The sequence below is a fragment of the Equus przewalskii genome, chromosome 6 (assembly GCF_037783145.1).
Source record: "Equus przewalskii isolate Varuska chromosome 6, EquPr2, whole genome shotgun sequence".
NCBI lineage: Eukaryota > Metazoa > Chordata > Mammalia > Perissodactyla > Equidae > Equus > Equus przewalskii.
In genome coordinates this window covers 18,589,659-18,612,117 of record NC_091836.1, presented here as the reverse complement: position 1 = coordinate 18,612,117, position 22,459 = coordinate 18,589,659, and the positions used below count along the sequence as shown (strand labels likewise).

Sequence of the window (22,459 nt, the reverse complement as noted above, 5' to 3'; positions counted from 1 at the left end):
AAAGCTAGTTTATTAACAATAATTTGCCACCAGCTGTACTTTGAAGTAGATTACTTTTCACGCTGTTTCTTGTTCTTATCATTAAAACATAGGGAATATTTTGAAGCAAGCTAAGGTAGGACGTGTCTCTCTCCTCTGAGATTTCACATTTAAATATGTGCCACCTAGATTGTCTCAAAAGGAAATAGAAAATAGAAGTGATCAAGCCAGCATTAGCTAGGTTCATACATTACCCATGTCTTATCAATGTATCACAATCATATCCATCTCCATAGGAGTGGCAAACATCCTAATTGACCCAGAATTTTCTGATTTTCTGTATGATTCTTTCTTGCCTTCAGAGGATAAGTTTGGCTTTTGAAATAATTTTTTTAAACTGCTCCCATCTTGTAAATGGTTTTGCTAATCTATATTGACTTTAGGAAACACTCCTACTGGAACCTTGTGATGAACTGAATGTTTGTGTCGCCCCAGAATTCATATGTTGAAGCCTAATCCTCAATGTGATGGCATTTGAAGGTGTAGCCTTTGGGAGGTGATTAGTTCATAAGGGTGACAGCCTCATCAATGGTATTAGTGCCCTTATAAGAGATCCCAGAGAGTTCTCTTGCCTTCTTCCATGTGAGGAAAAAGAGGATGGCCATCTATGAACCAGGAAGCAGGCCCTCACCAGACAGTGAATCTGCCAGCACCTTGATCTTGGACTTCACGGCCTCCAGAACTGTAAGAAATAAATTTCCATCATTTATCAGCCACTCAACTTATGAAACTTTGTTATGGCAGCCTGAACAGACAAAGACAAACCTTAAACTCCAGGCAGGCCAACATAGACCAACCTCTGAGCTATTGGTAACCATGAATCCCCTTGACTTTGTGTCAACCATCTCCCACCCTGAGAGGTGGTCACTCTCCTCTCTTTGATTTCCAAATCCTTATGCATAAAGATTTCATCCAAGCACTATGACAGTACATTGTAACTACTTATTATTAGCTTCTTTCACTGGATTATGAGCTTTCTGGGGGTAGGTGCAATATCTTATCTTTTTAGCTCTAGCACCTAATACAATGCTTGAAAAAAGTGTTTTAGTTGCTTAACCAGTGCTGACTGATTAAATCAACCTTTTTCCACCCCATGGCAAACAACTTTTGGAAGATATGAGGAAGCCATGAGACTGCATTAGAAAGAATTAAATACAATTTTTTAATCTCTATTTAACATCTAATGCATAAAAGACAACTTCAAGTACTCTGCAAATCTGCCCTAATCTTACATTCAAATTAGAATTTATGGTTCTCTGTTCAGCACATGAATTGCCTAGTTTATGGGAGTAAAGTAATTTTTTAACTTTCAGAATTTATCGTGGTAAAATGAGTGGTTTAATTTGAAGTGTTCACTTAGTCTATTCTTGGTTCCTCTGAATTCTAAACAATTCTCTCTAATGAATGAGAGGAGCTAGAGACATAATAAGCAAGAAGCTGATAGGAATCTTTGATCTGTCTGTGCATCCTCTTTATGAAAATATACCTAGGGAATTCTTAATAATGATCTCATTAGGACTCACCCTCTTTCAGAACCCAAAACATTTTAGAAGAAAAGGAAGACTTAGACCACGGCTATCAGGTAGAGGTGTATAGAGAAGGAGGATATTCTGCATTGTTTAAGTACACTTGTCCTATCTCAATCCATTTCTTAATGGAGGAGAGAAATTCTTAAGAATCTGGGAACAAGTCACCAGCAAAGAGTAGATATTAATTTATCAGTTAGACTTGAAGATCTTCAGCAGATGAATTTTTTTAAAGAGATACTCATGTTTAAGAAAATAAAATGGGAGATGATGAGTGAAAATTCTTCAAATCATTAAGGTATCACTAAGAACCCAGTCTGTTTTTAACATGACTACATCTCTGCCTCTTTGCCTATCCAAATCCTACCTATTCATCCAATTCTAGTTCACCTCTTCGATCTGAACCCCTACAAAATTCATCTGGTACGAAACAAAAATTTTAGATTCATATAAGCCTGGGTTATTATCCTAGCTTCCCCATTTCACTTTAAAGTTCGCCTTTCTGAATCTGTGCACTTCAGTCAGCATGCATTGCACGTCCAGATACAGTACCAAGTGTTCCTTTTAACTAATTTAGTGGATGCATTTGAATGCTCTTAGAATGCTTTTCTACTTGCAAGTAAGATTTCCAAGTTTGTGTCTTTGGGCAATCTACTTCTCTGAGTCTTACCTCACCTGCTATATGGGAATAATTATATCTACTTTGAAGTTTTTTCTTATGTTTAAATAGGATAGCACATGAAAAGTGCCTGGAATATAGTAACTGCTCAATAAAAACTTACTAATTTGATAAAAATGATTGATTTTTGATTACTTGATTAGAAAATCTTGTTCCTCCTATGAAAGATCTGTAAAATTTTGCATCCTGGTGAATCAGTTCTTTCCCAGATTCCTAAGCCCGTCACAGGTTTAATAGTCAAAATATTTTCTGACAATCCCTTATCTCCTTGTCTCTGAGATTCCCCCATAGGATACTATGTAAAAGCAAAATCATCAATACAAATCAACTCTGGCCTGTGCTCAAGCATTTATCAATTCTTCCGTAGAAGAAGAATAAAACATTAAAACATTTAGATTGCTGAACGTATTGAACTGCTCTTTTCCTAAGTGGCTACGCAAGAGCTGGAGGAGTCCACCCTCTGCCTTGACTGGAGGCTGACACCAAAGCTGAAGAACTGCTTCATGACTAAGGTCTGAAGTTCATACATACCTGAGGCATTTGTGCTCCTCCAGGTCATCCATCTGCTGACATCCATGTCAGCCTTGTTCCCACTTCAATTAACAAAGAGCAGTTTTATATGGCTGAAGTATAGGGTTATCCCCAAAGGAACCAAACAAGGTTAATTGCAAGGGTTCCAATTTTTTTTTAATTCTTTACTTTGAAATAGTTTTAGACTTACATAAGAGTTACAAAAATAGTAGATAATTCCAATATGCTCTTTACCCTGCTTTCTCTAGTATGTTAATCTCTTATAACTATAATACAATTATCCAAACTAAGAAATTTACATTGTTACAATACTATTAACTAAATCATAGACTTTATTCAGATTTCACCAGTTTTTCACTCATGCTCCTTTTCTATTCCAGGATCCCATATCGTATTTAATTATGTCTCCTTAGTCTTCTCCAACCTGTGACTGTTCTTCAGTCTTTAATGACCTTGACACTCTTGAAGGATACTGGTACTGGCCAGGTTTTTGTAGAATGTCTCTTAACTTGGATTTGTCTGATGGCTTCTCATGGTTAGACTGGGATTATCCACCTTTGGGAAGAACACCAGAGGGGTATGGGCCATTTTCAGTGCATCCTAAAATAGAACACGTGAGGCCCATATGAGTTGTTACTGGTGATACCAACTTTGATCACTTTGTTAAAATGGAGTGTGCCTAGGTTTTCTACTTTTGTAGAAAATTTATTTGTAATTAGTAAATATTTTTCCTTTGTACTGAGTAAATATTATGCAAAAATCTATTTTTCTCCACTGATTTAGCATTCATCAGTGGATCTTGTCTGTAGCAATTATCACTATGGTGTTCTAAGGCTGATTGTCTATGTCCCTCATTCTTTCTCTATCTATTAATTGGAGGATTTTTGTAAGGAAGAATTGCCTCTCTATTTTTTACTCAAAAGATTTATATCAATTTGCACTTATGAATATTTATTTTATTGTTTGTGTTATAATCCAATACTACTGTTATTTATTTTGTTGCAAAAATTGTTCCAATTTTGTCCATTGCAAACTCTTTTAGGGTGGCTCCTGTGTTCCTTTAACAGGTCATCATCTTTTTTTCTTTAAGCACTTACTTTCTGACACTACCGAATGCTCCAAGCTCAACCACTTCTCCAAGGACAGGAACGCCAATTTTTTCTTAATTTATTTAATTCAGTGGGTGTGCTTAATGTTCTTAAATTAATGGTCCTAACCTACAAGAATTACTTGCCCCTTCCAAACCTAGTTGTTCCTTCCAGCTTAATCACACAGCACTCTTGTATTTGTTTCTATCAGAACACATCTCAAATTGTATCATAACCGTTCCTTTACATTTCTGTCCCTCCATCTAAATTTCTCAAGGGCCAGGATTTTCATTTATTCTTTTATTCAAAAGATATATATTGAGCATTTGCTATCCGATGAAGATACAATGGTGAACAAGACAGACCCAGTCTCAGCTCTCAACTTCCTGATACAACACCTGAAATATAATAAGCACGTAGTGCAGTCTTTGAGGAAATGTCGAAAGAACTGTCAGTGAAGATGACTACAGTGAGATGACTACTTTGCCCACATGTGGCAAAAAGGAAATCACTCCAGTGTATGGCTCAGGTCCTTATTAACCACACACAGAAAATAATATAATATCATCCATGGAAAACTATTATCTCCATCCCTTTTTCTATTACCATCTCTCAGGGATTTATTATCCACTGAGAGAACTGCTTGCTTAGCAAATAAGTGCTAAATATACGAAGACTGTAATTCAAGTAGTGACTCCTGAAGGACAGCATTATTATATGAGCTCTATTTAATGTTTCCCTGAGCTACCCTGACTTTCACTATTCAAGAAAACTAGAAAATCTCTTGAGGAAGAGCAATGATAGGCTATATCTGTTCATATTTCTGTATAATCTCCATGCTGGATACATACAGACAAAGCTCAGCGTTTACACATTTCAAAGAAGACAGAAAAAAATTAACAAAGTCACGGGAAAGATTAACTTCTCTTCAAGGGTACAAAAATTCTCTACCTCAGAAGAGAAATTTGCTGTAGAACGAACACAAAAAACAATCAAACAATCTTATGGATTCCTTCTGTCAAACCAAGTTACAGAGGGTCACAACAGAGCCCAGGGCAAGATACTTCTTGTGGAGAGCAATATGTGAACTTCAAATGTAGCAGACTTCCAAACCTGTAACATTTTAGTCTTTATCACAAGAAACAAAATGGAATCTGACTTGTAATGTCACCTTTAAGCACTTCTAGGGTTACTGTATTTTAAAATCAGCCTTAAATTGCAGGCAGTGCACCTAAGTCTAGTAGAGGAGAATAATCTGCCAATTTATCAAATAAAATCCTAATTACGCTTCAGTTCGCAAGTCTTACTAATGCTTGTAAAGAAGATGCTACACCATCATTCTGAAGTGATTACTTCCCTCGAAGGAAAAAATATGTGCGAATTTTCATGAAGTTCCTCCATCAGTGATACAGATTTGCTTAAGGTGAAACTTCACTTGGACAGATAAACTATTATCCAACATAACACTGAAGGTGCTTTGGAAAGTGTGGAACTAAGAACAAATGTAGCAAAAATCTCCTTCTGTGCATGTTTAAAATAATCCTAGGCCCCACCTCATACCCAAATAATCTATATTTTTTAAGAGATAATTCCTTTGCATACCAAGGTTTGAGAACCACTGAAATATAAGCAAAACTCTAATGACTTTCACATTTATCTAAAATGTGTGAGTTTATGAGTATAGAGACAGGAAAATTACATTGACAAATGGTTCAAACACCAGAGAAATTATTAAAATTATTATTCATTTATATAATGTAGTAACTGTTGCTGCTGGACATGATGGAATAACTAATATAACTAGACTTAGTCTCCTGCTATAAACAACTATAAAACTGGACAAAATATATAAGACAACTGTTGTCATGCATTAGACATCGAGAAGCACACGACCACAGTCCTTGAGAGAAGGAAAACATAGGTTAAACCCATATTCACCTGGGATTTCTGCCTGGGGCACTTTCCAGATCGTAAAATGTAGTGAGGTAGAGACAAAGTAGAGAGCAGCTGTCTCGCTGAGTTGAGGAAGCAAACATCAGAGTCTATTCCTGCAGAGGTGACTAGATTTTGTGGGAAAAGGTACTAGAATTTTAAAAGCTTTGCAAAGTAGGGGCTTCAGAACATTGTGTGGAGGTTTCCCTCAAATCCTTGCCTAACGGCTGTGTACAAAATGAAATTCCACAACATTTAGCAGAGAGACCCTCTTGGGAGCGGGAGGAATGAATAGAAACAGCAAAGGTTTAAAAATGCTTTGATATACTGGCTGAAGCAGCATAGAGAAGCCTCTCTGAGTACCTCCAACATTCATTCGGAACCCCAGAAAGGCCATCCCTTGGGAGTAAAGGCCACACTCTAGAATAAGGGTTATGCCCTAGGACTAAAGACAAAACAAAATTAAACCCACCCTAACAAAGCCTAAAACTAAGACTGACAGAATCAAAAAGTTTCTCTAACAATTTAATTGCCTGCCAGAACAAGATTCAATATCCTTTAAAAGAAGACAACATAATCCAGACTCCTTTCAATATATTACCCGCAATGTGCTGCATATAATAAAACATACTGGACATGTAAGGTGACTCATAACCAAGAGAAAAAGAAAAGAAAAAGAAGTCAAGAGAAAAAGACCAAAAGATAACAAAAATATTGGAATTAACAGACAAGAAGTCTAAAACACCTATTTGAAATATACACAAGAATTTAAAGAAAAAGATAGGCAATGAGTTAACAGATGGAGAATCTCAACAAAGAAATAGAAACTATGAAAAAAAGAACCAAATGAAAATTATAATATTTGAAATGAAAAATTCACCAAATAAGCTTAAAGTAGATTACACTATGCAGACTAAAGGGTAAATAAACTTGAAGACAAATCAAGAAAAATTACCCATATTGACAGAGAGGAAAAGACTTGTGTTTAATTTACAGAGCTGCAATTAAATTTGGAAAAATATCAAATGGTTTAACATACATGTAATTGGAATCTCTGAATGAGAGGAGAAAAAGAATGGGGTAGAAAAGTTAGTTGAAGAAATAATGGTTGAAAATCTCACAAACTGGTAAAATAAATCAGCAAACAGATCCAAAACTTTGGCAAATCTCAAGGAAGATAAATACGAAAAAAAAAAAAAAAAAAAACCCCACACACTTAGTTACATAATAGCCAAGCTGGTGAAAACCAAAAATAAAGAGAAAATCTTCAAAGCAGTCAGAGAAAAATGACACATTATATATAGAGGAACAATGATAGTAAGGACAGCTACAGTTCATCATCAAAAACAAAGGAGGGCAGAAGAAACTGGAATGACTTCTACAGAGTGTGAAAAAAATGTTAAGAATTTCACACCTGGAAAAACAACCCTTCCAAAAAGAGGGTTAATAAAGACATTTTCAGATAAATAAAAGCTGAAAGAATCAGCTGCCAGTACATCTATAGTACAAGAAATGCTAAAGTAAATTCTTCAAACTAAAGAGAAATAGTACAAATGGAAACTCAGATCCACAGAATAGTGCCAGAAATGGCAAATATGTGAGTAATTTTCTTAAAAACATATTTTATTCTTTTAATGTTTTAAAAAACTGATTTATAAAGCAAAAATAACAGCGTATTGTGCAGAATTTATAACACATGTAGAAGAAAAATCTATGACAACAATAGAACACAGCTGGAAGATAAAGCGAATATACTGTTAAAGCAGTCTTACATTTTTACATGTAGTAAGCCATCAGCATGGCTTGATGAGTGGTGCTAGGTCCATGCCCAGGATTCGACCAGACAAAACCCTGGGCCACCGAAGCAAAGCACACAAACTTAACCACTCAGCCACAGGGCCGGCCCCCAAGCAACACACTTCTAAATGACCCTTAAGTCAAAGAAGAAATCGCAGGGAAAATTTTAAAATATTATGAACTGAATAAATATGAAAATACAATGTAACAAAATTTGTGGGATGCACCTAAAGTAATGCTTAGCAGGGGGAATATGTAGGTTGAAATTCTTGTAGTAGTACAGGAGAGAGCTTTAAACGTAAAGTAGATAAATAATAAAGATAAGAACAGAATAAATGAAACAGAAAATAGGCAAACTATAAAGAGAAACAGCAAAGCAAAAATTACTTCTTAAAAACACTGATAAAGTTGAAAACCTCCATCAAGACTGATCAAGAAAAAAATAAGAGAAAGCACAAATTATCAATTTGGGAAGGAAAGAGAGGCTAGTGTTATTAGATGCTACAGACCAGGGGTCAGCAAACTACGGCACATGGGCCAAATCAGCCAACACCTGTTTTTGTATAGCCTGCAAGCTAAGAATGGTATTCACATTTTTTAAATGGTTGAGGAAAAAAAATTAAAAGAACATTTCATGATAGATGAAAATTATATGAAATTTAAATTTTAGTGCCCACAAATAGTTTCCTTGGAACACAGCCACACTCATTCATTTATATATTATCTATGGGTGCTTTCACACTCCAATGGCAGAGTTGAGTACTTGTGACAGAGACTGCATGGCTCATAAAGCCTAAAAGATTTACTATCTGGCCCTTTACAGAAAAACGTTTGCCAAGCCCTACTGTAAACACTAAAAGGGTAACAAGGAAACATTACTTAAAACTTTATGCCAATACATTCAACAATTTAGGTGAAATAAACGCATCCCTGGAAACGTACAGCTAACCAAGCTGACACAAGAAGAAACAAAATATGTGAATATCTATTACATATTGAATTTGTAATTAAAAACTTTCCCAAAAAAGAAAACTCCAGGTCCAAGTGGTTTCAACTACTAAATTTAACTCCAAGTGGATTGAAGACCTGAAAGGGAAGGGCAAAATAAACAGTAAAGATAACATCAGAGGATAGTTGTGTTGGAAGAGAGTTTTCAACCAGGACATAAAAAATGCCAGTCGTAAGAAATAACACTGATAAGCTGGACTTCACTCAAATTAGGAACTTCTGTTCATCAGAAGATTTCTTTAAGAGAATGAAGCCACAGGTGGGAGAAGATATTTGCAACATATATCACTGGCAAAACACTCACATCTAAAATATGAAAAGAACTCCTACAAATCAATAAGAAAAAAGGCAACACATTTTTAAAACTGGGCAAAATAATTGAACAGTCACTTCACTAAAGAGGAAAAGCCAATAAGCATATTAAAATTGCTCACCATTATTATTTATCAGGGAAATGCAAATTAAAACCACAGTGATAAACATCTGTTGTTTGCAGATTAACACCTATTCCTCGTCCTTCTGGAAGTATCAAATATCCTCTATAATGACATTTCCTTTATAAAACCATCTCTTCTCCCTTCTCAGCTTTGTAGTTTGAGTGGGATTCAACTCAACCATAACTCTAGGGACAGAAACTGTTTGAGCCCAGCCAATTAACACATCCCATTTTCCAGCCACGATGTTCGGTGTGAACATGAAACCCAATCAGAGCTAGTAAAACATGATGCTGAAACTCGAAGCTGCAGTTTCAAGTAAAGAACACCTCTCCTTTCTTCAACCAGAAATACTAGAAGAGACTTTTTCGTTTTTCCCCTATAGGACAGAAAGTGACAATCTGAGATTTTGACTGCAGTCAAAAGAGGAGAACCTAGAGTGTCAAGGTGGCAAAGGGTTGGTGGCGAAGTCGGGTGGGGTGGGAGAGATCAACAGAAATTTTCCTTGGTGTCGCTATTAAGAAGGTGGATCACATCTCACCTGAAGCTTCTCCTCCTCCTGATCTTTTCAGATATGTCAGCCAACAAATTCCCTTTATGACATAAGCCATTTTGAGTTTGATTTTCCATGGTTGCAACCTATAATCAAAATTGATGATATTATTACCATATTTTAGTGCTTGCTAATATACCAGAGAACATGCTCAGTGCTTCACATACATAATATCTAAACTTCAAAATCCTGAGATAGGTATTATGACCTCCATTTTACAGATGAGTAAACCAAGATACAGAGATGCTAAGTGGCCGGAAAACTGACACTCAAACACACAGCTGGCTTTTCCTCCATAAAGCCTTTAACTCCGGAAAGCCCTGCTGAGCACTGAGCAGAAACCACATCAGCATTTGAGCTGCCTCAGCATAGACTTGGAAAGCTAAGAGTCACATAATTTCTTCCAACATAACAGCCAGGAAGAGCCCAAGAGCATTTTATTACAAGTTCAAAGTAAACAGCAAAGAATTAGGTGTTTATCTTTAAAAAAGAGGAAAAAAAGCGTTTGGTAGATATTCTGCTGGAGTTCATTTTTTTCCTTCCTTTTAAATTCTTTAAGATAAAGTTAAAGCAGCCCAGGGGAAGAAGCAGACTAGAGTTGTCTCGCTTTTGTGGCTCGAGGAGAGGCATGATCTCCTTCATGATCCACTTGATGTAGAGGATACAAAGCAGAGAAGTGAATCATGGGCTCTACTGGCCGCCTGCCTGCAGGATAGGGAGGAAAAAGACCCTGCAGCTCCAGCACGTCCCAGCCTTGCCCCGCATCATTCGTTTTCTTTCATCTGCAGGTCCTTCCGAGCCTCCTCTTAGCACTGCCTTCCTAATGCCCCCTGACGTTCAAGTGTCTTCCCAGGTGTAGACGTTCTGATAGTGGCCTAGGACAAAAGAGGCCAAAGCTGGTTCTGTTAGGACGGGACAGAAAAAAAGAAAGGTCAGCTTTCCTCAAAGATTCTGACAATAGCAAAGGAGGTAGGATCTGGTTGGTTACTTGAAATAGGAAACCAAGCAATTTGGAGCCTTCGTGCTGGCAGAGTTTTCCCAAGGAGTAGATTGACATCGTTGGGGTTTTTTAAAAATATTTAATTGCTTTTTTCAAATAACAAACGTAATACTTTTATTATAGAAAAATTTGAAAATATAAACAAGCATTAAAAGTAGACAATGTAAACCAGTATAATATCACTATTCAGAGATAAGTACTGTTAGCTCTAGACATTTTCATATATATGTAAGCTTTTCCTTGTTTTTTCACCAAAAACATGAGAATAATGCAGTTTGCAAGCTCTTTACATTACTTGGCATCTTTCATAGCAATAAGTAGTTTCTACAACATGATATTAATGGCTGGGTGGTCTGTTACATATATTAAGATAATCCATTTAACTAATCCTATCTATTAACTTTCCATCCGTTTCCAATTTTTAAACCTGCCATGCTGAATATTTTGTAGTATAATATCTTGACCCTTGTCATATTGTTTCCATCAGATAAATGACTAGAAATCAAATTTATGAGTCAAAAAATAAACATTTTTAAGGCTATTGACATATATTACTATTCATTCTCCTGAAAAATTATACAAATTCACATTTATAGACTCACTCTTGAAGGCTTACAAGAGTAAGTAAAAACGACCTTTGATAAACAAGGGGAGCCCTACATCTAACTGGACCAATCAAATTCTTTCCTGGGAATTTAAAATGTGGATGGGAGAAATCTAAGTCTTCAAAGCTGGACTGCATTCATTTCAGGACTCTAGAGAGGTCCACCAAGTCCTGCTGCTGTGATCCCCAGAGTGTCCTGGCCCATCAGTTTTTTAGCTCTTCCTTCAGTCTCATGAAATACTGCAGGAATCTTCCAGTACTTTTCCATTTTTTTGGCTTAAGCTAGCCAGCATCTGTTTTTACTGCTTGTAACCGATGAACCTGACATATTACCCAGAGCCTGGACTTCTATCATCATCAGTGTAACTGCAGGTGATGGCAAGGCCTTCAGAAAAGAAAATTAACTCCTCCTCACAAAGCACTGGGAGCCCCTGATACGCAGCCCTGCCTCAGAAAGAGCGGCCAGTTGCTGGTGGCAGAATACTGCTAGCAAGCTTCCAGATGTCTCGTTACCAGAAATTCCATGAAAACGTGGGCATAAAATTGCATAAATTTCAGACATCTCAGAGGACTGTGCTTTCATTGTTCTTTTCCCATATGTTACAAAAGTACAGTCTGGGTAGCTCTGGATGTGTGGCAAGCTGGAACAGTGGCTAAGTGAATTTTCCTATCCAAAAGCCTAGAGAAAGTTCAACTGTTTCTTTGGAACACTGCAGGTAGAGCTCGTACCTTCTGGAAACTAATTATGAGAACTAGATGTCCTCAGATAAACCTGCCAAAAGTGAAAAGCCTTGAGCTATTACTTCTTTTTAATGTTTTACGATTTTTCTAAATGGCTGTAGGTTTATAGAGAATATAGTTGAAACCACTGGAAACTGGGGAGGGAAATCATTTAGACCAAAAAAAGAAAAAAGAAAGACAAAGAAAGGCTGTCTTGTCCATCAGATCCAACCTATGCAGCTTCTTCCTTCAAGTTGTTTCTTAGATATATCCTTCCTCTGCTTTTCCATCAGCATCTCCCAAATCCAGCCCATCTCACTCACGCCCCAAATTAAGGCTCCAGTTTCTGCTCTCCAGCATCTTCTCTCTCCAATCCATCATTTGCAGTTATGCCAGACCAATCTTTCAAAACCACTGATTTCTCAGGGCTCTCTCCTATGCAAAAATCTACCCCAGAGAGACTTGGGTGCAGTGAGAAATGCCTGGGCTTTGGAGCCAAGGACAAGAGCTAAATTCCTGCTCCACCAACCATAGCTGTTTGAATTTACATAAGGAATTTAACCTCCTAGAGCCTCAGTGTACTCATTTGTAAAATGCAGATAATGCATGCCTTGAAGGTTATTACAAATAAATGGGACATAATTTGCAAGGTGCAAGCCCTCAGAAAACACTCCATAAAAACATTGCTTCACTTTCTCCTCTCTATTAAGCTTGAAATCTTATGACCTTATTCAGCACCTCCTCTTCCTGGCCCATCAATGCCCTTCATAATCGGACATCATACTCCATTTCCAACCATGTGTCCTGCATGAATTAATTCTGTGTCCCAACTAGGCTCCCACCCCTCTACCCCCATTTCTACCTTTCTCCCTTTACTCATGCTCTATATTCAATTCCACTCCCCCACTGCCCATTCCTATCTTTCCCGTCCTGCAAGTCCCTTATAATCCAGCTCAAGTCCCTGCCCCTCCAGCCTCCTTAGTCACAATGATTTCACCATTTTCAGAATTATGCAATGAATACAAATTTCCCAGGCCACAAACTCAGATATCTAGGAATGTAATTCTCTTTATTTTTCAGTAATTGAATGTGATTTCCAGCTCAAGCCCCAATTCCAGCTGGAGGTAGTAATTTAATCTTACTCACATTAAGTTTTTCTTGATCAAATCAGAGTTTTCTCTGTCAGTTCTGGGTTTTCAGCTTCCTTTTCTTCCTAGGATTTCATCTAAATTCCAGAGAGGCTGACAAAATGCTTAGGTTGGGATATGTGTGAGGCATTTCTTATCACCTTGGCCTTGTCCACTCTTTCTTCTAGCACCTGCTGAGATGTGCATCCTTCCACTGACCCATCATCAGAGTCTCCTCACTCACATTTGCTTTGGGGCTTGAGTTCCCATGTGGTCTCTTTCTACAGACTAGCCTAGCATCTTCTGCTGCATATTGTCCTGTCCGCAAAGCTTAGTTAGGTCTGCTGGTTCATACTCTCAGCCTCTCTGGCATGGTAGAAAACTGAGCTAGGCTGTCTCAGGTCCCTTTGTCTAGATGTCCCCACAGCCATCCCTTTCCTAATGCCCCCTTGCCCTGGAGGCAAGGGAACTCTGTTAAGATTGATGATTCCCAAGACTGTAACAGGGAAGCAGGACTCAGCTCCCTTCTGCTCTCAAAGCCTACAAACTATTTGATGATTCTATTGTCCTCACCCAAACAGGGCCCAGACCAAGTATAGGATACATTACCCCTTATCAGATTCCCTTACCCATTTCTAACTCTATTGCTCTTCTAGCCAATTTTCCTCTCTTCTCCCAGGAAGAATTTATCTCTTCTCATTTGGAAAAGCTGACTCTAACAGAATCTCTGTCTTCCTATTCAAAATTCTATGTCTGATAAAAGTATTAAAATTACCTATTTCCATAATAAGAGGGTATTGGATACAGACACACAGAAAAAGAAGTTAGACATGATAGGAAAAACATGAAATGTGGGAGGAAGGAAATAAAAGAGTAGAGCTTTTAGAAAGAGGTCAAACTAGAGAGACCATTAACTTAATATAGATTGCTATATATGTAGGTTATTATATATGAACATCACAGTAAGCACAAACCAGAAAACTATAATAAATACACACAAAAATTAAAAGAAAGTAACCCAAACATAATACTAAAGAAAGCCATCAAGCCACAAGGGAAGAGAGCAAGAGCAGAAGAAAAGGAACAGAGAAGAGCTACTAAAACACCCAAAAAAAAGTAACAAAATGACAATAAGTACATACTTATCAATAGCTACTTCACATGGCAATGGACTAAATGCTGCAATCAAAAGGCATAGGGTGGCTGATTGGATAAAAAAAAAAATCCATATATATGCTGCATGCAAGAGATACATTTCAGACTGAAAGACACTCACAAACTGAAAGTGAAGGGATGGAACAAGATACTCCATGCACATGGCAATGAAAAGAAATCTGGGGTAGCAATGTAAAATAGACTGTAAAGCAAAAACTGTGATAAGAGACAAAAAGGGGCAACACATAATGGTAAAGGGAACAATCCAATGAGAGGATATGACACTCATAAATATCTATGCACTCAACATAGGAGCACCTAAATATATAAAGCAATTATTAACAGACATAAAAGGAGAAATATACAGCAACAGAATAATAGTAGAGGACTTTAACACTCCACTTACACCAGTGGATAGATCATCCAAACAGAAGATCAATAAGGAAACACTGGCCTTAAATGATACATTAGATGGACTTAGTAGATATATACAGAACATTCTATCCAAAAACTGCAGAATACACATTCTTTTAAAATGCACGTGGAACATTCTCCAGGATTCATCACATATTAGGCCACAAAATAAGTCTCAATAAATATAAGAAGATTGAAATAATACCAAGCATCTTTTCTGATCACAAAGGTATGAAACTAGAAATCAACTACAGGAAGAAAATCAGAGAAACCGCAAATACATGGAGATTAACAAAATGCTAACAAACAATGATTGAATCAAAGAAGAAATGAAAGGAGAAATTTTAAAAAATCACTGGAGACAAATGAAAATGAAAATACAACATGCCAAAATTGCAAAAGTGGTTCTAAGAGGGAAGTTTATAGCAATACAGGCCTACTTCAACAAATAAGAAAAATCTCAATTAAAAATCTGACAGAGCTCCTGAAGGAACTAGAAAAAGAAGAACAAACAAAGACCCAAATCAGTAGAAGGAAGGAAATAATAAAATTCAGAGCAGAAATAAATGAAATAGAGACTAAAACAAAAAAAGGAAAAAATCAATGAAACCAAGATCTGATTCTTTGAAAAGATAAACAAAATTGACAAACCTTTAGCTAGACTCACCATGAAAGAAAGAGAAATTCTTCAAATAAATAAAATCAGAAATGAAAGAGGAGAATTTACAATGGACACCTCAGAAATAGAAAAGATTATAAGAGAATACTACGAAAAGCTATATGCCAACAAATTGGATAATCTAGAAGAAAAGAATACATTCTCAGAATCATACAACCTTCCAAAACTGAATTACAAAGAAATAGAGAATTTAAATAGACCAATCATCAGTAAGGAGATCAAAACAGCAATAAAAAACCTCCCTAAAAATAAAAATCCAGGACCAGATGGTTTCCCTGGTGAATTCTACCAAACATTCAAAGAAGACTTAATACCTATCCTTCTCAAACTCTTCCAAAGAATTGAAGAGGAGGGGAAGCTTCCTAACTCATTCTACAAAGCCAACATTGCCCTGATACCAAAACCAGACAAGGACAACACAAAAAAATGAAAATTACCAGCCAATATTACTGATGAACATTGATGCAAAAATCCTCAACAAAATACTAGCAGATCGAATACAACAATATATTACAAAGATCATACACCATGACCAAGTAGGATTTATTCCAGGGATACAGTGATGGTTCAACATCCTCAAATCAATCAACATGATACACCACATTAATGAAATGAAGAATAAAAGTCACATGATCATCTCAATAGATGCAGAGAAAGCATTTGACGAGATACAGTATCAATTTGTGACAAAAACTCTGAGTAAAATGGATATAGAAGGAAAGTACCTCAACATAATAAAGGCCATATATGACAAACCACAGATAATATCATTTTCCATTGAGCAAAACTGGAAGCTATCCCTCTAAGAACAGGAACCAGACATGGATGCCCACTGTCACCACTCTTATTTAACATAACATTGGAAGCCCTAGCCAGAGCAATCAGGCAAGAAAAAGATATAAAAGGGATTTCAAATTGGAAAGCAAGAAGTGAAATGGTCACTATTTGCAGATAACATGATTCTATATATAGAAAACCCTGAAGAATCCACCAAAAAACTTTTAGAAATAATAAAGAAATATGGTAAAGTTTCAGGATACAAAATTAATGTACAAAAATCACTTGTGTTTCTATACACTAACAATGAAATCGCAGAAAGAGAAATTATTAATACAACCCCATTTACAATTGCCATAAAAAGAATAAAATACCTAGGAATAAACTTAACCAAGGAAGTGAAAGATCTGTACACTGAAAACTATCAAACATTGTTATAGTTTGAGATTCCTCAAAAAATTAAGACTAGAACTACCATACAATCCAGCTGTTCCACTGCTGGGTATTTACCCAAAGAACATGAAAACATGAATGCATAAAGATACATGCACCCCTATGTTCACTGCAGCATTATTTACAATAGCCAAGACTTGGAAGCAACCCAAGAGATGAATGGATAAAGAAGATGTGGCATATATACACAATGGAATACGAAATGATAAAATCCATAACAAATGATGAAATCCGGCCATTTGTGACAACATGGATGGACTTTGAGGGTATTATGCTAAGCGAAATAAGTCAGAGAGAGGTCAAATACCATATGATCTATAGAGATGGAGACTGGAGTGGTGGTTACCAGAGGCGAAGGAGGAAGGGAAGAGGGCAAGAGGGGTGACTAGGCACATGTATGTGGTGATTGATTGTAATTAGTTTTGGGGTGGAGAATATGATGTAATCTACACTGGAATCAAAATATAAGGAAGTACACCTGAAATTTATATAATGTTATAAACCAATGTTACCACAACAAAAAATATAAATTAAATAAATGCAATCATTAAGGCCAAAAAAACAACAACAGAAGTGTATGTCTGAGTCTTTCAAGGTTTTGACATTTGAGATGGAAAAAACTTTTGTATTTTATCTACTGGCTCTACCAGGAGTTTTAAAAGTCTGCTATGGAACACAAAAGCTGGATATGGACCCTTCCCTTCTCTGAAGCGCTGAGCACAGGCTGCCCCAGCTGCCACCTGAAATAAATGGAGGGGTTACAGTACACAGGGAAATATCAGGAACAAAAACACAAAGTAAATGAAAGATTTTAGTGCAGAAAAGAGATACCTGGAACAAAAAGAACATTCATTGATGTCAAACATCACCTCTCCCACACTGGTCAGGAGCTCTCTCCTCCCCATTTTCACTTCTACACTTCTTCCTCTGGATAATTTCTTCAGTTCTCTGCTCAGATATCACATCCTTTGAAAAGTTTTCTCCTGCTTTACCCACTCTCATTTCAATCCCAAAATTTAGGAGAAGTACTCATCCTATGTGTCCACAGGCAGAATTCTAGGATGACCCCCAAGGACCCTCTCCCACATATAATTCCCTCCCCTGTGCCTATGATGGGACAACACTACTGTGATGATGTTACACTACATGGCAAAAGGGATATTGTTAATGTAATTAAGGCTACCAATCAGTTGACTTTGAGTTAATCAGAAGAGAGGTTATCCATGTGGGCCTGACCTAATCACATGAGCCCTTTAAAGGCAGAGTTCTCTGGCTGGTTGCAGAAGAGGAAGTAAGAAACTTGAAACATGAAGGAGTTCGATATACCATTGCTGGCTTGAAGATGGAGGGGGCCACATGGAAAGAACCTTAGAGAGGCTCCTACAAGATGAAAGAAAGAGAATTACAGCTGAGAGCCAGCCTGAAAATAGGGACCTAAATCCGACCTCCTCAAGGAAATGAATGCTACCAACAACCAGCGATCTTGGAAGAGAACCCCGAGCCCAGATGAGATGCAGCCTAGCTGACACCTTGGTTTCAGCCCCAAAAGACCACGTGCAAAGAATACAGCGATACCATGCCCATACTTCTGACCTCAAAAACTGTGAATAGTAAATACGTGTTGTGTTAAGCCAGCAAGTTTGTGGTAATTTGTTACACGGTAATGTAGAACTAACACCATACCATATGTAACCCCACAACACGTGATGAACCCTAGTACCAAAGTGTATCATGAGTGCCCTTAACTTTCCGCCTCACCCAACAAGACTGTGAGTCTCATGAGAGCAGACTATATCTGGTTCACGTTTACGTTAAAGGGATGGGGTGCTTGAGGAGCTCCAGGCAGTGACCATTTATCACTGATTTGGAAATATTTTGATGTTTCAACAAAAAGTTTTGCCACCTTGGTGTGCACCTGCTGGACATCAGCCCTGCTTTGATCCTTCCTGGTCTGGGGACCCTGGATAACTACTTTATCCTCCTGAGGCTGCCAACTCTGAGAACTCATTTCAGGGGGTCTTAAGAATTAAATGAGATAAATGTATATGAAAGAAAAAGTCTATTCCTACTTGAGACACAATAGGTGTTTGATGAATGGCAGCTGAATGAATTAATGAAAACAACAATACCTGTTCTGCCTTCCTCACAAAGTTTTTTTTTTGGGCAGGTGACAGGTTTAATAAGCAAGGGAACTTACAGACGAGGCTTGGTCTTAGCTGCCACAGGACCAGAAGACCTCCGCACCCGCCCGGCAGCATCTTAGTTTATAGAGAGGCCTTAACTGGGTTCAGTCACGTATTCCATCCAGATGGTCTCCACAACACTTTGCTCTCTCAAGGCTGCATCCTTGAAAACGGCTGTGAATGGTGGACAAAATGGACATTCTAAGGACAGGGGGAGGGGTGAGGCGCCTCTGATTGCCAGAGTCCAGCTCATGGGTCAACCCCAGGTCACATCCTCTCTATGACCTCCTCCAATGCTCCACCCCTTATGACAAGCCCTTACAGTCTTACACAATGTGCCTGAGGGGTCAGCGAAGGGTTTCACTGGCATGGAGGTGGCTCATTTGGTGACTATCTGGTTGCACAGGAGGCAGATACCACAGCCACAATATAGACACATGCAGGAGAAAACACAGATTAAGATAATGATTCAGAAAATAAGTAACAATTTTTTCCACCAGGAGCCCCACGATCCAAACCACTGATTTATTAAGTCTCCCAGGCACTGAAGGCATTCACTTGCAGTGTGATTTAATAAAGATGCTACATTAGCAGATTCATCAAGTATGAACACATAACATTCTGTTTGAATAGTGGCACAGGTGCCTCCTTGTGGGGCAGTCATAATGTCCAAGGCCATCCTATTTTAGAGGATAGCTTTTCTCATTAGAGATATTTCAGTGTCCAGTAAAGACAGGCTTTCCCAGCCGTCACTTAAGACTCGTTGGCTCACAAAGTTTAAAGGAAGAATAGTAAAATATTGGATATGAAAATTTTTTAAACGTCAACCCCGCAGGTCTGTGGGCCCTGCTTATTATTTGCTGTCCCTTGGAAACAAGTTTCTATTCCCAGGAGCTGTCCACAATTATTCACTGAGACCCTCACCACATGAGCCCTCGCCCTCAAACTTTAGGAAATCAGATGATAACCTCCAGTACAGGTCCGAGTTTTCAAGCGCCTTTGGATCCACCCATATCACTTAGTGGGCAGCCTTTGAGAGCCGTTTGTTAGAGTTTGGACACTCTGTTTCTTCTTCTGGCCTCTGTACCCAGTAATGGTATTGACGACCCTTTTACGAGCCAGCAACTAGTACATTACGGCCAAGAGGAAATTGAGTGAGTGATCATTAAAATTAGTGTGTCTGCCAGCAGCCTGCCTCCATCTAGGCAGCAAGCTCACTGTGCACTTGAATGTCTCTTACTCTACCTTCCAGGTAAATTAAGGTAATTTAACACAACCACATCCAGGAGATGTTCAGGATTTGGTGAATGGAAATAAGAGAGATTTATAATCAAGAACGACCTGTAGCCATTTTACAGATGAGTAAGCTGAGACCCAGAGAGGCATCCTTTGCCGGAGGCCATCTGGCTGTTCAGTGGTGGATTAGTTCAAACTCAGAGAGCTCATACTCTTCCCAGAATGCCCAAACTCTTTCCCACTAGCCATCTCAGCAAACAGGTGAAGTAAACAGATAATTAAGCTCCACAGAGACGATCTGCTGCCAGGGCCAATAATCCGTACAAATAAAGCCCTACATTTGCAAATAAAAGGTAATATTGCTGAAAGGTAAGTTCTAGAGACTCTTGGAGCTGAGCCTTCAGCAGAGACAGCAAACTCAGCAAACTCTTTAGAGGCAAAAACTGGCGCCTGTGTTCCAAAGAACTCCACTTAAGAGAATTAACCCCTTGCTACAAGGTCCTGATGTGTGTGTGAGTCAAATGATGAAAATGCCCAGGACCCAGGACCTATTTATTGGTCTCTGTTCCAGGGCAGGCAATCCTATACCCTGCCTTGGGAAGCTGAAGAGATCTCAGCTGGCAAATGGTAACATCAACAGAGCAGCTGGACCCAGACCCCAGCCTTGAAGCATTGTATGCAACAGTCCCCTGGAGAGGATGGAACTGCTTGCAATACTTTTAGGGCCTTTATACTTGTTCTCTTGGCCTGGAATGCCAATTCCCCTAGACTTGTTTGTGGTTTGCTCATCACTAAACTGAATTCTCTACTCAAATGTCTCCTCCTCAGAGAGGCCATTTGAGATCATCTTGTTTAAAAGAACCCTCTGTTACATTCTACATCCTTACTCTGCTTTATGTTCTCTCTTGACATCCCCTCAATGTTGGATAAGCTCTTGGAGGGCAGAGACTTTGCTAGTTGTATCACCTGTGCGTAGAACAGTGCCTGACACTTAATGGACACTCAAGAAATATTTGTTGAATAAGTAAAAGCAAAGCTGACAGTGCCTGCATCTGCAACTACACGTGTGAGAAAGTAGAGATGTCACAAAGACCAAAGAAAAGCAAATGCCTAAAAACAGGAACCAAAAATTGCACATTTATTAATATGATCCTGTCTGTGAAGGAAATTTTTGTATGTTCAGTGTCATCATGTAAAAACATTTGGGGAGCCAATCACCCCTGACCCTGCCACCCGCTCCTCAACGGGCAGAGTGTCAACATCATATTGCAAAGAAGAGCGTGCAAGGTGAGAGATGCTGCTGAGGCCATCTTGGAGAATACAGTCTCCTACAACAGCTTCTTCTCATAGCAGTTTCTAAGCGGTAAAGAGCTGAAGAAATACCAGTTTCAGAACAAATGAGCAGCTGCTATGATGTGGTGGGAAGACCACTGGGCTAAGATGACAGATTCCTGTGAAATCCGGCCTTGGCCCCTAACCCACGCCTCTTCAAGCCTACCCTGGACTCAGGCTTCATCTCACGCTGTTTCCCTGCTTCAAATGTCACTGCTTCTTCTCTACCAAATGCAGTTGGAAAAGTTTCCCTGACACCGTCATGCCCACAGTTAACCCCCAAAGGATGTTTTGCAAGTTCTGTTACTGACACTGAGCTCTTTGTATCATCATTTGTTCATTCACTGCACAATTTATACAGTCCCAGGCACCATTCTAGGCATCAGGTACCCCGGTGGATTTGTCATGAAGCTAATGAAGCTTCAGAGGCCCTCATTTACATGCATCCCTTTTAAAATCCTGGAAGGGGCCCTAACAACATGTGGTCATATGTTTCTGTCAAATTTGTATAAGTAAGACACTTTAAACTTAATCAGTTAAAACCACCCTCTGTTTCCACTTGGACTCCCCTCAGGAGATGTTGGGGTCACAGTAAGCATTCAGGGGATCTGGCCAAGGGGAAGCTGAAAGAGGATACATTTAGTTTGAGTTTAGTGGGATATTTTTATGCGGCTTGTAGCCACTTTTGTGTACAGTTAAGCTATCATCAGCCTTCCTGGAGTAGGAATGGCTTCCAGAATACTTTACTATGCACTGTTGCCAACTCACCAGCCACTGTAACACAGAGGTGCTGGGCCAGATGTGGTCGTACAACATGAACATGTCCTGTAGTGTCCAGCCCCAGAAGTATGTATGTGGAAGAAAAATCAGATTTAAACATACCAGCCAGAAACTAGTCTGTCCAAAATCAAATGCGGAAAATTATAAGCAGAAAATTTGGTCCTCATCAAAACAAAAGTCCTCTGCTGCCAAAATACACCCAATAATGCAATGCATATAATTATAAACACATTGTATATTTATTTTCTTTTTTAGACAGGAATCACACACGATGGAAATTATCAGAAGGCCTGTGCGTATAGGATACAAATCTATAATCATACTACAAACAACAAGTATGTCTACAACTGCTCATATGACACCAAAAAACAAACTACAAAACTGAAAGAAACTTTTCTAAACTTCCAATAAT

At 38.3% G+C, this 22,459-nt stretch overlaps 1 long non-coding RNA gene across 1 annotated transcript; it reads right to left on the bottom strand.

Annotated features, from left to right (window-relative positions):
- Positions 1-327: 327 nt before the first annotated feature.
- LOC139084282 (uncharacterized) lies at positions 328-18,981 on the bottom strand. The gene is made up of 3 exons (XR_011541661.1): positions 18,714-18,981; positions 9,576-10,489; positions 328-3,375 (listed from the first exon to the last, which is right to left on the bottom strand). It is a non-coding gene; the product is annotated as an uncharacterized lncRNA (long non-coding RNA).
- Between the last annotated feature and the right edge of the window lie 3,478 nt (positions 18,982-22,459).